This window comes from Scyliorhinus torazame, chromosome 21, assembly GCF_047496885.1.
Source record: "Scyliorhinus torazame isolate Kashiwa2021f chromosome 21, sScyTor2.1, whole genome shotgun sequence".
NCBI classification, from domain to species: Eukaryota; Metazoa; Chordata; class Chondrichthyes; order Carcharhiniformes; family Scyliorhinidae; genus Scyliorhinus; species Scyliorhinus torazame.
Genome location: NC_092727.1, coordinates 90929841 through 90946908, shown reverse-complemented (window position 1 = coordinate 90946908; position 17068 = coordinate 90929841). Strand labels below are relative to the sequence as shown.

Genomic DNA, 17068 nt, shown 5'->3' with positions numbered 1-17068 from the left:
CAGGCTTTGAGGCCCTCCCTACCTCCCTGGCTTCAGCTGCACTGGCAGATCATCTATTTCACTTCTACAATGGTAACCCAGCTGCTAAGGCATATTTAAATTATTATTTTAAGAGTTTAAAAAGTTGAAGAAAGGGCATTTCAATGTTAAAGGTCCTCCTATTGGTCCTCCAGCTTTGAGAGCCTGCCTGCGATCCTGAGTTTGATGGTGAAGCCACCCTCTGGCTAATACTTGGCCAATTTGGAGGAGATCACAGCTGTCCCACAATGTGGGCCTTGGATCCCCAATTGACCCTGATGTCAGGCTCCGAAACCCTTCATAGAAAAAAAATCCTGCCCATGGTCTTTCCCAACTGCTTAAACCTATTAGGCCTTAAAATACTTTGCACAAACATTAAAATACAAACACTTAAAAGATCCCAATGAAAACACTTTATTACTTCAACAGATTGGTTTACTTGATGAAAATACAACGAGCTATTCAAATTAGGTTATTACCTACTTTAAAGGTGGGTGGCAAAGCAATTTCATATGACTGGGCATCGGGCAACACGGTAGCATTGTGGATAGCACAATTGCTTCACAGCTCCAGGGTCCCAGGTTCGATTCCGGCTTGGGTCACTGTCTGTGCGGAGTCTGCACATCCTCCCCGTGTGTGCGTGGGTTTCCTCCGTGTGCTCCAGTTTCCTCCCACAGTCCAAAGATGTGCAGATTAGGTGGATTGGCCATGGTAAATTGCCCTTAGTGTCCAAAATTGCCCTTAGTGTTGGGTGGGGTTACTGGGTTATGGGGATAGAGTGGAGGTGTTGACCTTGGGTAGGGTGCTCCTTCCAAGAGCCGGTGCAGACTCGATGGGCCGAATGGCCTCCTTCTGCACTGTAAAATCTATGATAATCTATGACTGCATTAAACATTCATTCACTAGTATTATTTCAGGACCTGTGAGAGGTTTATAGTACAGCTTGTGTGAAAAGATTATATTCCCAAACCCTTCCTTTCTCCCACCCTCTAAACATAAATCAAGCGTAACTCCGGGACATCAATGCAACGTTTCCATCTAAATTATTCAATCTTGACTTTCTAAGGTCCTCATGGCACTTTCATGATTCCCACACAAATTTCTGGGCCTACTTTGTAGTTTTATCTTGAGTTCTCAGTCGGGTCCCTGGAGCTGCATCTAATGCGGTGCTGTCTACAGGCCACCGCTCGGTGTTGCTGTGTCCAATTCGTAAGGCACCATGCAGCAACGCTGTTCGCTGCACCAAGCTCAAGCATTTAGTGCTTTGTCCTATCATTGCCGCAATATATGTTAATCCTTGCCCAATCCACGCTGACTCTGTGTTTGATATTCTGTTCGGTGGATGTAAGGCTTGTTTTGTTGAGTCCGTGCAGTACCTCCACTTAATGCAAGGTGCAGCCCAGGAAGCTGTTCTGTGGGAGAGACGGTTCCCTGGTTTGTAGTCAGTGATGGCCTGGAGACATCTGGCAGTGCTGCCATTAAAATGATGAAAGGAAGTTTGAAAACTCTTCTGCGGAAAAGTCAGAGAAAGGACCGGTGCCTGCACAGTAAAGGCATTTTTATTTTTAATATTCATAAGGAATCCATGAAAACAGCAAATGTACATGAACTCTTTTAACTTTGAAAGGAGAGTATTCCTTTTCTTAATGTAGTTCGAGGCTGTCAAAATCAAATATTTTCAGCATATTTTAAAGGTCACTCTGCATCAACCAAGCCAATATTTAAAGCAAGTTCCTGCCTGAACAGCTCAAATTTTCTGAAATCGTGGTAGCCAAATCTCTAGAGTCGGGATGAATGTTTTTGGTGGCATTCTGCCTTTTAGCCAGACAGTGAAGGAGAAGAATTTATCATTAAGGAGTTGGAAATTTGGTCTAAATGATCCCAGTATTAGAGCTATTTGTTCTAGAAAAATTAGAACCAACTGTTAGTTTCTCTAAAAACTGGAATTAAAAAATGTACAAAGTTTACTGTTCGGTTTGGAAATGTAATTTGTCCTGAATTGATTTCATTTAAGTCCTATAAAACCACAACACAATGCATTATTTTAGGCCCCTTTGCTTGCTATGCTTGAAACAAGCCATTCTCTGACAATTCCTGTTGGATTGTAAGCAAACCTGACAATTGATTTGATGGATACTAATGTTCTCAGTACTTGGTGGCGCTAATGCTTCTCTGTCAGGCTATGGGTTCAAACACCACTCCAAAGGTTTAGCACTAGGTTACCATTTCAATGCGCTACCAGAAGACTGCTGCAATGTCAGAGGTGTCACCTTTTAGGATGATGTGGAGATGCCGGCGTTGGACTGGGGTGAGCACAGTAAGAAGTCTTACAACACCAGGTTAAAGTCCAACAGGTTTGTTTCAAACACTAGCTTTCGGAGCACTGCTCCTTCCTCAAGTGAATCCTTTTAGGATGACATGTTAAACCGAGGCCGCGTGTGCCATAAAATATCTCATACTCACAGAATCACAGAAAAATACAGTGCCCTTTGGCCCATTGAATTTGCACCACCACATGAAAGGCACCTGATCTGCCGATCCTAATCCCATTTGCCAGCACGTGACCCATAGCCTTGATTGTTAAGACATGCCAAGTGCTCACCCAGGTACTTTTTAAAGAATGTGAGGCAACCTGCCTCTACCACCCTCCCAGGCAGTACGTTCCAGACCGTCACCACCCTCTGGGTAAAAATGTTTTTTTCCTCAAATCCCCCCGGAACCTCCCGCCCCTCACCTTGAACTTGTGTCTCCTTGTAACCGACCCTTCAACTAAGGGAAATAGCTGTTCACTATCCACCCTGTCCATGCCCCTCATAATCTTGTACAGCTCGATAAGGTCGCCCCTGTCTTCTCTGCTCCAGCGAAAACAATCCAAGCCTATCCAACCTCTCTTCCTACCTAAAATGTTCCATCCCAAACAACGCCTCTGCACCCGCTCCAGTGCAATCACATTCTTCCTATAATGTGGCGACCAGAACTGCACACAGTACTCCAGCTGTGGCCCCATTAATATTCGATATAACTCAAACATGACTTCCTTGCTTTTGTAATCTCTGCCACAATTGATAAAGGCAAGTGTACCATATGCCTTTTTCACCACCCTATCAACCTGCTCTTCTGCCTTCAGAGATCTAGTTACAAATGCACCACGGTCACTTTGTTCCTCAGGACCTCCCAGTGTGGTGCCATTCATTGAATATTTCCTTGTCAAATTGTTGCTTCCAAAGTGTAACACCTCACACTTTGCAGCATTAAGTTCCATCAGCCACTTTTCTGCTCATTTGACCACCTCGTCTATATCTTCCTGTAACCCAAGATCCACAGCCTCACTGTTAACCACCTGGCCTATCTTTGTATCATCCGCGAGCTTACTGATAAATGACAAATAATAGGGGACCCAGCACAGATCCATGTGGTACGTCACTGGACACTGGCATCCAGTCACTAAAGCAGCAGTCTGTCATCACCCTCTGTTTTATACAGCTCAGCCAGCTTTGAATCCACCTTATCAAGTTCCCCTGTATCCATGTGCATTAGTTTTCTTTATATGTGGAACCTTGTCAACAGTCACATGCTCAAAAAATTCAATCAAATTTGTTAGGCATGACCTCCCTCTGCCAAAGCCATGCTGACTATTCCTGATCAAACCTTGCCTCTCCAAGTGGAGATAGATTCTCTCCTTCAGAATTTTTTCCATTAGTTTCCCCACCACTGATGTGAGACTCACTGGTCTGCAGGTCCCTGGCTTATCCCTACAGCCTTTCTTAAATAGAACATTTGCGGTTCTCCAGTCCTCTGGCTCCTCTCCCGTGGCCAGAGAACAATTAAAAATTTGGATACTGCTCTTGAAGTAGAGCCAGGGGAGTCCCTTGTGATGCCCTGGAGAATATTTCTCTTTTAACTGCTGCCATCAAAAGCAGATATTTATCTCATTACTGTTTGGGGAACATTGCTAAGTGTAAATTAGCTGGAGCAATTAGCGAAGGGCAAGAAATGCTGGCCTTGCCAGTGATGTCCCCATCCCTGGAAAGAATGAAAAAACATTGGGCGAGATACTCTGCCTCCCACTGTCAAGGTGCAAGCTGGCACTTTTTGCGTGACAGTGATTGGGCTGGCGTGTGCCCTGCGCAGATCTATGGGGGCCCGGAGACTTCTTTATAGTGAGTTAGGCTTGGGGTGGATTTGGAGGTCATGTCACAAGCTCTCCAATGCAAAAAACGGGGCGAAGTGCTGCCTCGTCGAGGAATTCCCCACCGAGATCCCTGATCTACCCAGATGGGCGCAGACAATGGGATGTGTTTCGGTACTGCGAGTGTGGGTAAACACTCGGCTAATCTCGTGCTGTGGGACTCTGTCCCCATTCGGATAGCTCGTGCCCTGTGACTGCAAGAGCAGGTCAACTGGGAATTCTGTGGCATTGAATAACACATTTCCTGATTCCCCATAGCCTGTCCATCATCGAGAAGGCACAAGTCAGGAGTGTGATGGAATACTCTCCACTTACCTAGGTGAGTGCAGCCCCAAAACACTCAGGACGCTCGACACCATCCAGGACAAAGCAGCCCGCTTGATTGGTATCTCTTCCATAAATATTCACTCCCTCCACCACCGACGCACAGTGGCAGCCATGCGTACCACCTACAAGATGCACTGCAAGAACTCATCAAGACTCCTAGAAGGACAAGGCCAGTATATACCTGGGAACACCACCACTTGGAAGTTCCCCTCCCAGTCACTCACAGCCTTGATTTGGAAATATATCACCATTCCTTCACTGTCGCTAGGTCAAAATCCTGGAACTCCCTCCCTAACATCACTGTGGGTGCACCTACACAACCTCCTGGAGTACAGCAGTTCAAGAAGGCAGCTCACCACCACTTTCTCCAGGGCAATTAGCGTTCACAAAGGATGCTGGCTTTGCCAGCAAACATCACATTCCATGAAATAATTTAAAATAAATGAACATACCTTTCTGTGTGCAAGAAGCCTAATCGACTGGAATGAGAATTTTCTTCAATTTTTTTCAGAAGGAAGTGAAGACTCAGTAATTAGTTGTTGGAGGAGGGAAACAGTTTGATAAGGTGCATCAGTGCATTTTCAATCGAGGTAAATTGTTTGATGAAATCATTGGCCCATTATTCAAGATGGTGCGCAGTGGGTCCTCAGGTGAACTTGCTGATGTCACAATATCATCTATAAAAAGGGAAAATAATGGATATTTCTCGCAACATTTATTACAGCTTTGCATGGTTCAATGTACATCTCAAAGTGGGTGCTTATTGAAAGGTACAAAAAGTCTTGATGGATGAGTACATTTTAAGGTCCTAATTGATACGAAGGCCAACCTGGACACAATTCTTTGCTTTCAGTGAAGGACATTGTGATCTATTTTCATGACAGCAAAGTCCCAAAGCAGACTAAACCATTGGTGTTAAAGGCACGTCATTGCGAACCTCCAAACCATTTTCCTCTGATACATCATTTTGTTATGCGAGCTTGTAGATATTCCAAATGCTGTAAACTATTAGAATAATTCCTGGGCAATCGACCACAGAATGTGCTGGCAAAGAGTTTGGGACACTTTTCTTCCAGTGTGTTAATGCAATCAGTTCCATAGACGTAGGGTACCACACTGAGACCCAGGTAGCATCCTCTTGCGAAATAGCAGACCAGTCTTCATCTCAAGCCCGAGCTGTGTGTAGATGACAGTATGTATTAAAGTGCCGCAGGCATTTCAACAGGAAGCTGTGATAAAAACAGAGTTACCTACAGTAACTGTCTAAGGTTATATGAGTATCCATGCACAGAACAAAGGGTCTAATGGGGACTTAATTTCAAACACAACGCGCATAGATCATTATTGGAGATACTTCTCCTTGATACTTGTGTTGTGTGTCCCATTGGCGAAGGCAATAAGAATAAACACTCTGAAATGTAATCACTTCCCTTTTTAATTACACACAAAGACATCTCAATCAAAACCTTTAGTTTTCAGTTCAAGAGGTGTGTGCAAAATCATTGAACCCAAAACACCATTTGAAATCTTTGAAAAGCCCGTAATCTCGTAATAAAAATGAAATCTGATAAACTCGCTTGCCATAAACTTGCTTAATGTTGGCTGGACAGGATCATGGAATATGATCTAGAAAACGCTGGCAGAAATTGCCCGCGATTTCCGTGTAATAAAAACAGATAATGAATAATTCAATCACGTAAAACAACAAAATAAATGCCTCAGGAAGGCCATCCTCTCCAATGTAAAACCACCACTAGCTTTATCCCTGCTGCTCGAAATATGTTTGGGAGACATTCTCTTGCTGATGATTAATATTACAAATACGCTACCCTCCAGTAGCAGATTCCAGGGTGTTTCTGATTGTGTTGGAATCTTCCACATCTCCCAAAAACAGATTTGGCCAAATTAGGGCACTTCATCTAGCTACACATTTGGAGTAGGAGGGCATTACTCAAACTTCTGGTATTGGGAATTATAAACCTAAAACCTAAAAGTGCAAATTGCCAACGTGCAGTGTCAGCCTTTTCCAGTTGTTTCCTGTCAACAAGTTAATTTGACAAAGAATGCAATACTCAACGAGGTTGCAAAGTTGCCAAAATGTGAAGGACTTACTGAGAGGTGGATGATAAGACGAGATGGTTGCCCTCGTTTCCGTAGGGTGAAGAGATAACATCCCCCCCACCCCAGACCTCCAACTGTGATTTCTGGGGTCTGCATTTCTTCGGAGTCATTTCCTCTTTCCTCTAGTTTTGAACCCAGGACAGGAACTGACTTGCAGATATGCTGAAACCAACTTCAAAGAAAATCAAACACGAGCCAGCGAGAGACTCCGGTTCCCTTTGTTCCACTTTCAAGAACAACCCATAATGATCATATTGCACATCGGAATGTGGAGTTGAACCAATCTCACAGCTGCTTGAATTTCCAACGAGTGATACAGCCAGAGTCTAAGAAGCAGGCTTGGCATGAACCATTTGCCTCATGACAAATATGAAACCACAATGCAGAATATCTGACACATTTCATCTTAAACTTGGCAAGTTTGCATCCTGCTGGCTAAATGGACAAAATGTTGCAAACATGTATTGCTCCAGGTTGCAATAACATTGTTCTCAGGCTGACACTGAGACCCGAGGTGGTGTGAGAGGAGCCTGGTCTACGCCAGCGCACTGCACACTTGCTTGATATTTGCCCGAAGAAGTTACAAAGCTTTCCACTTCTCAAACATTATCCCCAGCTTCAGTTACAGACACAGATGAAGGGATAGAAAGGAGATAGAAAGTTAAGTAATTGCACTCCTTGGATAAAGCCACAAGCTGCTAACAGATCTACATTCTTGCTCCTCTGGATTGCTGTTTCAGGCTAAAGATGAATGTCAGAAGACATCCAGCTGTCATCAGATCACTGCGAGATGCTTCAGCAACCAGCATGGTTCAATGAAATTCACTATTATTCACACAGAGTAAATCAGGAAAAATGGTCACAAAGGTAATTGGTCTCTGCTATTCATAACAATTCATGCTACAATCATGGCCTGGTGTGCTGCAGTAAGATATCTCAATGATTATAACACCTCTGGGTCGACTTCCTTGCAGGTGCAAGCACATGGAAAGATTTGCTGTGAAAGGCAGGAGGTGGATTTTTAACTGCTTCAATTTATAATCTGAACATAAACAAATTACAACATGATGTCTGAAGGATGTTCCTCTGCCATGACCATGACCACCTCACTCTATTTGCTTCTAGAATAAATTCTTCTTATCCCAGTGGCCCAGTGTAAAACTCATTCCATGCACGGATCACATCTGGTATCAGTGACCTGGATAAGAACCTAGTCCTGGAAGGGAATGTTTTGACCATAAGCGTGTACCCAGCCTATTCTCAGAGAATAACCACATTCACTAACTATTTAATCAGTTTGCCTTGTAAATGCAGGTACATGAAGTCAATTCAAATGAACCATGTACTTTACTGTGCAGAAGATGCACACATCTATCATGTGACATGAACATACATTTTACAAACATTGACTGCAGCATTATAATGTTTGTATGAAAACAGAATATTTTCTCAAATTAAAATACATTGCAACTTTCTTATAATACCCCAGATCACAAAAAAATGCAATTAGGTAAGTGCTTCCCACATTAATTTTGCCATTCACCAGTACTTTGATATTTCTTTCCTCCATCTCACATCGTCTACCCAAGAAACGCAACAACACAAGTATAACAACTATGAAACTTGAAGGTTTGGTCCAAGGGCATGAAAGATCCTTCGACTTTTTTAATGTGACCATTCTCCCCTTATCCTTCAAGATGGGAATGTTTTATAAAATTCGACAATTTCACAATACAAAACAACCCCAAACAACCCCCCCCCCCCCCCCCCCCCCCGACACCACCCCCCTCAGTAGTCAGTGGTCAATGGTAAAACAATGGACTGGTTTAGCAGAGTGAGCTAAACAGTTGGCTTATGATGCAGAACAAGGCCAGCAGCACAGGTTCAATTCCCGTACAAGTCTCCCTGGACAGGTGCTGGAATGTGGTGACTAGGGGCTTTTCACAGTCACTTCATTGAAGCCTACTTGTGACAATAAGCGATTATTATTATTTTTAACCAACTCCCAAAAATGCATGATGAACAAACTCCAACAATTGTAGAACCCATCACTCGCCCCCTCAGCACGAACATCACCTTCTCCAGAGTCAAAAATACCAGCAGATACCCCCACCACGCAAGGCACAGGATGGAGAAGCTGTCCTCCACAGCAACAAGATCCGCCTGCAAGGCGAAGCCTAAAACATTCGCTCCCGCACCTGTCTGCAACTCAGGCCGGTCCGACACCTGGAATATGGCTTCTAGGGGTTCTGGCTCCCACACGCAGATGTAAGACCATCATCCAAAACCTTTCCAGCTTCGGATAGAACCAAAACATGGTTCGCAGGACCCCTCCCATGGATATCAGCCCATGGTCCTCTAGGACGATGGCAATATAATAAAATGCCATGTATAAAACTTAGACAGTGAGTATAAGCAGGCTTTCCAACCACATGGATCATCACATGCAAAGTCCACATGAGTACCCGTTCACAAGTCAAGAATCGTTAAATCCAATCGCAGTGTTCCCCACTGCCTCCATCAAGCTCAGTGAACATACCACACATGAAAGTGATGAGCAGGAAAGGACAAACTGGTCCAACAAGCCTGTCCCTCAGTCATGATGACTGGAGCATTAGGACTTGACACTGCCTACAACATCAACCCCCCACAAGCGTGCAATCTCCAAAGAAGGAAAATGAAACGGGGGGGGGGGGGGGGGGGGGGGGGGGGGGGGCAGAAGGGACAAGAAGGAGAATAGAAATGTAGAAAATTTCTCTCTGACTCCAGCAGATCATTGGAACTGCTCTACGCGATCTTGCAAAAGGCCACTGATTGAATGGCGAGCATTTCTCGCGACCTCAAGTGATCACTGATCTATGAGTGAAGACTTTTCTATACTCTGATTTGTGCCTCTTTCTGTATTTATATTTCTCTTCAAGACCTTTCATCTATCAGTGTCCTTTTGCCAGATTTATAATACTAATAACAATCTTTATTATTGTCACAAGTAGGTTTACATTAACACTGCAATGAAGTTACTGTGAAAAGCCCCTTTTCGCCACATTCCAAATTACCTAACAGCACGTCTTTCGGGACTTGTGGGAGGAAACCGGAGCACCCAGAGGAAACCCACGCAGACACGGGGAGAACATGCAGACTCCGCACAGACAGTGACTCAAGCCGGAATCGAACCAGGTACCCTGATGCTGTGAAGTAACAGTGCTAACCACTGTGCTACTGTGCCGCCCCTATTTGTTTTGTTTTTCACTGATGAGGGTTTCACGTTTTTTCCTTTTCAGCAATTTCTGGGTGTGCATGTGTTATATATGGGCCACCCTGACAGAGAGAGCAATGTGTTCGATTCTTAGTCCTCAGCTGATCCAAACTCTGCTTGTGGTCAGTAAACATGGACACCAGGCTGCCTGAGAAGGGAGAGTGCCGGCTGAGAAGGGAGAAGGCGGTGTTTTAAATAAAAAGAGCGTCCGGTTTTATTTGTTTACAATTTTGCTCTGAATATTGCACACCCCCACACCCGTGATTGTACTGCCAATCAGTGACTGAGTCAAGTAGACCAGGAAGGTTCCAGGTTTGGCCTCTTCCCCTTCAGTCTAGCAACTGGATGCAGGTATCCTTGTTGATGAAAAGCTTTCTTTTAAAAAAAAGACTGGCTTCTCAAATGTTATCAGCTAAACCTGCTGAAATTTATTGCATATGGATGCTCAGTTGAGATTGTATCAGGCCCAATGGTGATGCCACATGTAGCTGAATAGCGAGTAGATCCTTCCTGTAGAAGTTTCAGACTTGAAATCTTGGAAGGCGACAACTTGTTCAGGACAAATGTTTTAAATAATATTTTAATAGCCCCGAATACCAGCAAGCTTATTTACAGGCAATTGTTTATTCCCATTTACCATTCAGTAAGCCTCGAGTCTCAGAACACACACTAAACACAAAGAGAGAAAAGAAAATGAAGAGGTAAACAAGAAAAGCAACTTTCTCGATGGGCCGAATGGTCTCCCTTCTGCACTACAGCGATTCTATGGATTCTATAAACGTCCCGAGGCAAGGGTGATTGTCAAGCAAAAATCTGACTGTGCCACCTAAAGAGATATCAGGGCAGGGTTTGATCAAGGGGAGGTGTTGGCGCAGTGGTATTGTCAGTGGACTAGTAAACCAGAGACTCAGAGTAATGCTCTGGGGACCCAGGTTCAGCTCCCACCACTGCAGATGGTGAAAATTGAATTCAATAAAAATCTGGAATTAAAAGTCTAATGATGACTATGAAACCATTGTCGTAAAAGCTCACCTGGTCCTTTTGGGAAGGAAATCTGCCATCCTTCCCTGGTCTGGCCTACATGTGACTCCAGACCCACAGCAATGTGGTTGACTCATAACTGCCCCCTCAATGGCAATTAGGGATGGGCAATAAATGCTGCACAGCCTGCGACGCCCACGTCCCATGAACACATTTTTAAAAAGGAGCTGGATTTGAAGGAGTGTCTGAAAGGCGGACACAGAGAGCTGAGGAGGTGTAAGAATGGAGTTCCATAGTTAAGGTCTAGGAAGCTGAGGACACGGCTGCCAATAATGGGGTGATTAAAATCAGAGATGTGCAAGAGGCCAGAAGTGGGCAACCTTCACCAACATCACTGTTTCCAAAATGACTGATAAATCAGCCTTGCAATTGTCATTCTGTTGCCCTGCCCTACCTCAAATGCCACAATTTCTCTCAAATGCTGCGGTCAACCTCTCTTGCTCATGAGTGACTGCAAAACATTCAAGCTACTGCAAACTAGTAATATTCCCAATTACTGGACAGTTCCAGTCTCAATCTTTAACCCAGACCTGATTGTCCCGCAGCAGAGATGCCTACTTACTGGAGCTAATTGCCTTTAGGAAACTGAGTGATGCAGCATTCCTTCCCAGTACAGACGCAGAAACATTCTATATTTCTCCTCGCCAAATGCATTCGGTATTTGCATCACTGAGTTGGCTCGGACTGTGCCTAATCCCAGTTTTTTTTTTATCTTGCTGTGATTGCAGCAGGATGTTTCCTTGCAAAAAAAAATCCTGGAACCGACGCAAGTAACAGACATGTGAGACAGCTGACTATTCAATGTGAGAAATGTGGTTATGGTGTTGTATTGTTCTCGATTACAGATAAGGGGCGCAATTTCTCCACTCCCACGCCGGTTGGGAGAATCACCTGGGCCGCCGAAATTTCCGGGGACGCTGGTCCGACGTCCTCCGGCGATTCTCCCAAGCGGCGGGAACAGGCCGGTTGAGTTTCGCGGGCCGCAGGCCGGAGAATCGCCGGAGATACCCAAAATGGCGATTCTCGGGCACCCCCGCGATTCTGAGGCCCGGATGGGCCGAGCGGCCAGGCCAAAACGGCGGGTTCCCCCCGGCGCCGTCCACACCTGGTCGCTGCAGTCGTGGGCGGTGCGTGAACGCTGGGGGGGCGGCCTGTGGGGGGGCGAGGGGGGATCCTGCACCGGGCGGGCTTCACCTTGAATGTGGGGTGGCCCGCGATCGGTGCCCACCGATCGTCGGGCCATCCTCTCTGAAGGAGGACCTCCTTCCTTCCGCGGCCCCGCAAGATCCGTCCCCCATCTTCTTGCGGGGCGGATTTGGACAGGACGGCAACCACGCATGCGCCGGCCGCGTCATCTATTCGGCGCCGCTTTTACGCGGGCGACAAGGCCTAGATGACACGGCCCCGATACTGGCCCATTGTCAGGGCCTGAATCGGTCGGGACCGGGGCCGTTCCGCACCGTCGTGAACCTCGACGGCGTTCACGACGGCGCGGCCACTTCGGCGCGGAAGTGGAGAATCCCGCCCAGTGTTTCTACAACAACATGTGACTGATGATTGGTTTCTTTAATGCCATTGAACGGAGTTATAATGGAGATGGTGTGGAATGTGCGGAACGTTTATCATGCACGAAAACCTCTTTTCAACAGTAGCCACCTTCCATTTTGAAATTCTTTAAGTGAGAGTTTTAAGTGCTCAATTCACAAACTCCTCTCCTTGTTCCTGAGTGACTCACAGGCCGAGTCTGAATGTGACTCAGTACAACCACAGTCTACAAAATTACAGCCCTTTCAAATTATTTCTGCTATCCACTGCGCAAAGCTATCCTAATTTTTAAGATTGTGCACCCTCGATATGCGCGTCTCCCTCCTCCCCCATTATCTCCTTTTGCTGATTTAATAAGGGCACGCGGAGTCCATGTAGAATGAGAAATCAGAACTTTGGTTTATTTACAGTTACGTTATACACAACTCCCCGGTAGATCCCTATCGGGTATCTCCACGGTCGATACCTTATTGGCCAACCTTTTATATATAGCGAAATGGAGTTCACGCCCCCCTCAGCGGGGGAGCTCATACTCCCTGAGAACCATGGGGAAGATAATCATTCTCAACCCGTAAGTCTGGTGCGGGATATTGTAGCCTCATTAGCCCTTTGCGAATAGAGTAATGACCAAGGGACTGGGGGCACCTGACCAGCTTACACTGATGGAAAAATCAATTGTTATTGACCTCAAGGTAACATGTGAGAGGGATGATCTGATTTCCATTGTTTCCTGTTTGGAAAGTGTCCACCAGACTCCACTCACTGGGACTGGGAACTCAGTGGATACTGCAGGGTTAAAGAGCCTATGAAATTAAGTTGAAGTACAAGTCACATGCGAGTGATAAGCTGCTATTATACTTGTTCAGAATACATTTATTGCGTCGGACAGCATTTTTCAAACATTTTTCCCCCAGGTCCGCTTTTGCCAACCGGTGGACCTTTGTGACTCCTGTCGGCGGACCTACACAACGTACGCCAGCCAAACTTTGCAACACGTGTCACATTCACCTCCTCAAATGAGAAAGGGGAGCCTGCCTGGTCCACACAATCTCACTCCAATCAGGTTCACCGGAGGAGAGGGATTGCAACTATCAGGTGTAGACTTCAGCCAGTTCCTTTTGTGCTGTCTTCATCTTTGTGAGAATGGAAAATCCAACCTTGCACATGTAGGTTGTCGTGAAGGGCAGTAGCAACAAAATGCTTGTTTTACCCAGCACTGGATACTTCTGGGAGATGCCACTCCAGAATGATGACAGCCTGATGGACTTTTGGTATGTTTTTACTGTGCTGTCATGGGTCAGGTACAGCAGCATTGTATTTTCATTTGGAGTCAGCTAATAAGTTAATGACTGACTCTGGGGTCTCAACCTCAAAATAAAATTTTCACCCACCACTTCTCTTTCAAAATCTGAAACCTCTTCTCATTCACCAGTACTTCCCTGCATATAATCCACATAGTCTCTGCATCCTGATTTGAATTGGCACAACAGTCAAAACCATGGGCGCAATTCTCCGGAAAGATTTTGAAGTGTGGCAGCGAGTGGAAACTGCCGCGAGCTTCCCGGCGCTCGGCCTGGCGAGGCTGGCAATGTTAATTGATCCACTTAACGAGATCTCACGGGCTTCTCGCCACAAATAAAGGCTCACCAGCAGATTCTCTGGGACCGCGCTCGCCAGCCCCCTGCTAACAAGGTCGGGCAGCACATAAACAGCACCAACCCCACTCAGCTTGCAGCCATGCTGCCAAGAGGACCGGCCCTAAGGTTTGGAGACTCGGACCTGGGGAGGCTCCCAGGTGCGGTGGAGGCCAGGAGAGGTGTCCTGCTCTCCTGAGGGTCCTGGAGGGTGAGCCACAGGGCAGCCAGTGCCGCCTAGGATGAAATGGCAGCAGCTGTAAGCTCAGGAGGACTGGCCTCCAGTGCCGCAAGAAGGTCCATGACCTACACTGGGCAACACAGGTTAATTAACATCACTACCCGCACCCCCCCCTCCAGCACATTCTCACCCCCGAAACATGACAAGGCCCCCGGCAATCCTCCATTTGCCCCCAACACACCCTTCACCCACCCTTCCTTCACCCCAACCCTCCCTTCACACCCCCCATCCCCAGCACTGTGAGCCACGCCTGTTTCTAACAATGCCCTCTCTATGCCTCCACCGGAGAAACTCTCCCACAATCGTCAGGAGAGGGCCCAGATTGGTGAAGGGGTGCCGGACAAAAGAATCCTCACGATATTCAAGGAACGGGCCCTGGAGCTGCCGGGGGGTGGCCGAGGACTGAGCGGTCACCAATGTGGAGGCCGGCGCACACCGCAAAGGTGAGGATCCACTGGGCCCCACCTGGATGGACTGTCACACATGATTTGTTATTGCCATACAAACTGACCCACCCCTCCCACTGACCACATGTTCATTCTCCCGCAGGTCCTCCAGGCGACGATGCCGGACCATCCGGGGTGGCCCCCCTCCTCTGCCTCCCATGAGACCACCTCGGAGGAGAACTTCGATGATGCCACAGTTGATACATCACAGCTGTCCTCCCCACCCTCCACCAGCGCAGGCACACGCACCTCGGTGGGAAATAAGTGGACAGGTTTCTGGAGCACAATCTGGTGAGCACCACACAGTCGCTGATGTACATCAGGTGGAGTCAGTAATGCCCAGGCGAGACAGCAGCCTGATGCTGAGCCTCTGGAACATGGTTACCCGGAGCTGATGGAGACATTTGGGAGCGTCCGGGACATCCAGCGGGAGATGTCAGCGACACTCCAGTAGGTCTATCGCCGATTGGAGGAGGCCCAGAGGTTAGGGGCACAGGAAAGGTCGCCAACAATGTGTGACACCAAGGCCAACACTGCTAGGGTGGCGACCGCAGTGGAGAGCCTGGTGCACGACGTTGGCAGCATTAGTGAAGGTGTCCAAGGCGTCGCGCAGTCGGTGACAGCCAGGGCTGAGGGCCTCAGCAGATTGTTCGACTCGATGGGGGATGTGACCCGCACACCTTGAATGAATTTTTTAAAAAACAGAATGATTGAGGGGATGGTGGGGTTGGATTATGAAGAGTGATTATCTAAACTGGGATATTCCATCGAGAATAGTGAAGGCAAACAGATGGTATGATTGCCGTTTTTAGGGTTCGAAAGGAGCTCTGACAATATGGACCATGACAGCCTGTTTTATCTTGCCCCGAACAAGAATACAAGAGGATAAGAGGATACCTCCTGCTGTTGAAGGGGGTATATATGCAGCTAACCTATGGAAAGATTACGTCAGTGAATGATAGACCTATGGAACTGGTTTCCTAGGATGGCAGTGGAAGCAGATACTATTGATCCATTCAAATGCAAATTGGGGATAGATTTCTTTCAGAGAATAACCTTTTAGGATGCAGTAATTCGACCTATAACATATGCCAAGTGCAGTATGCTTTGGAGGAAGAGGTAACTTTGAGTCTATGACTTCGAAAGGCTTCTGAGAGTTTTCCTGGCTTCATGTTTGGGCCTTCTGCAGAGTGATTGATAGAAACTAATTACTGTGATCAGTGAACAACACCATTATTGCTGTGTCATGTGGCGTGGCACATGGTAGCAGGCAAACTAGCTGGTCCATGGTCCTTTTCATCTAGCAACCAATGTGTTCCTCCAATTTATGATTGCATTGCTACTGCTTATAGCATCAAGATATAATAATTAAAATGAAAGAGTTCAATAACTGGTAATGAGCCAATTAATCAATACTAACAACGGCAATTTATTTTGTACTGCTGACTGACCCAAACTGACTCATCAAACTGCGAGCATATCTCATGGAGCTTCAGCACACACTGTGATCATTTGCGAAAAGGAATGATGATACAATGAGCTTGGATTGACCATTAAAATGCCTGGGATTAAATTAATGTAACAACAATTAAAGTGCAAAGGCTCAGTGGAATAACAGAAGAATGCAGAAAGCAGTTTTGGGGGGCGAAATTTGTCTTGGGCAGAACCACGAAATATGGCATCAGCCGCACATGTTGCCCTCTGACTAATCTCCCTTTCAATGTTGATGCTCAATCGCCCATTTCAGACTGCCACCCTCTTCGAACAACCTGGAGAGGATGGCAGGAATGAAGGTGAACCACAGTGCAAGGGTCTGTAAGGAAAAGCAGTGTCAGGATCAATGTGTGTCCTGGAAGATAGAAGATCAAACCCAAACCAGAAGGAAAGGCAAGAACTGATCTAGCTACCTGAACCAAGGTACTGATGTGTTGGGTACTCTGGATCTGTGGAGACTGCGTTTACCTTAGCAGTAACAAAGACAGGCTACCAACACTTGTAATAGTACAACTCTATTTTATTTAACTAAGAGCTGTTAAACATACTTGCACTGTGGGTCGACACTATGTTAGATTGACTGAAGACCTATGCCTAATTATACTGCTAGCACATGGTGGATGTTTGTGCTACTGACTGAGGGCTCTGTCTGTCTCAGAGGCTGCATCCCGAATGAACGGGAATACTAGTGCCCTCTGTCTTTATCGTGACCGTGCCCTAACTGGTGATTGGCTGCTGTGTTGTGTGTGCTGATTG

At 46.3% G+C, this 17068-nt stretch overlaps 1 long non-coding RNA gene across 1 annotated transcript in view; it reads right to left on the bottom strand.

The window, feature by feature from the left end:
• Positions 1-287: 287 nt before the first annotated feature.
• LOC140398014 (uncharacterized) overlaps positions 288-17068 on the bottom strand; it is a 94793-nt gene continuing 78012 nt past the window's right edge. Inside the window, exons 2-3 of the long non-coding RNA XR_011937379.1 lie at positions 4987-5211; positions 288-1558 (exon numbers count right to left, since the gene is read on the bottom strand). This is a non-coding gene — a long non-coding RNA (uncharacterized lncRNA). The remainder of the gene's footprint in view (positions 1559-4986; positions 5212-17068) is intronic.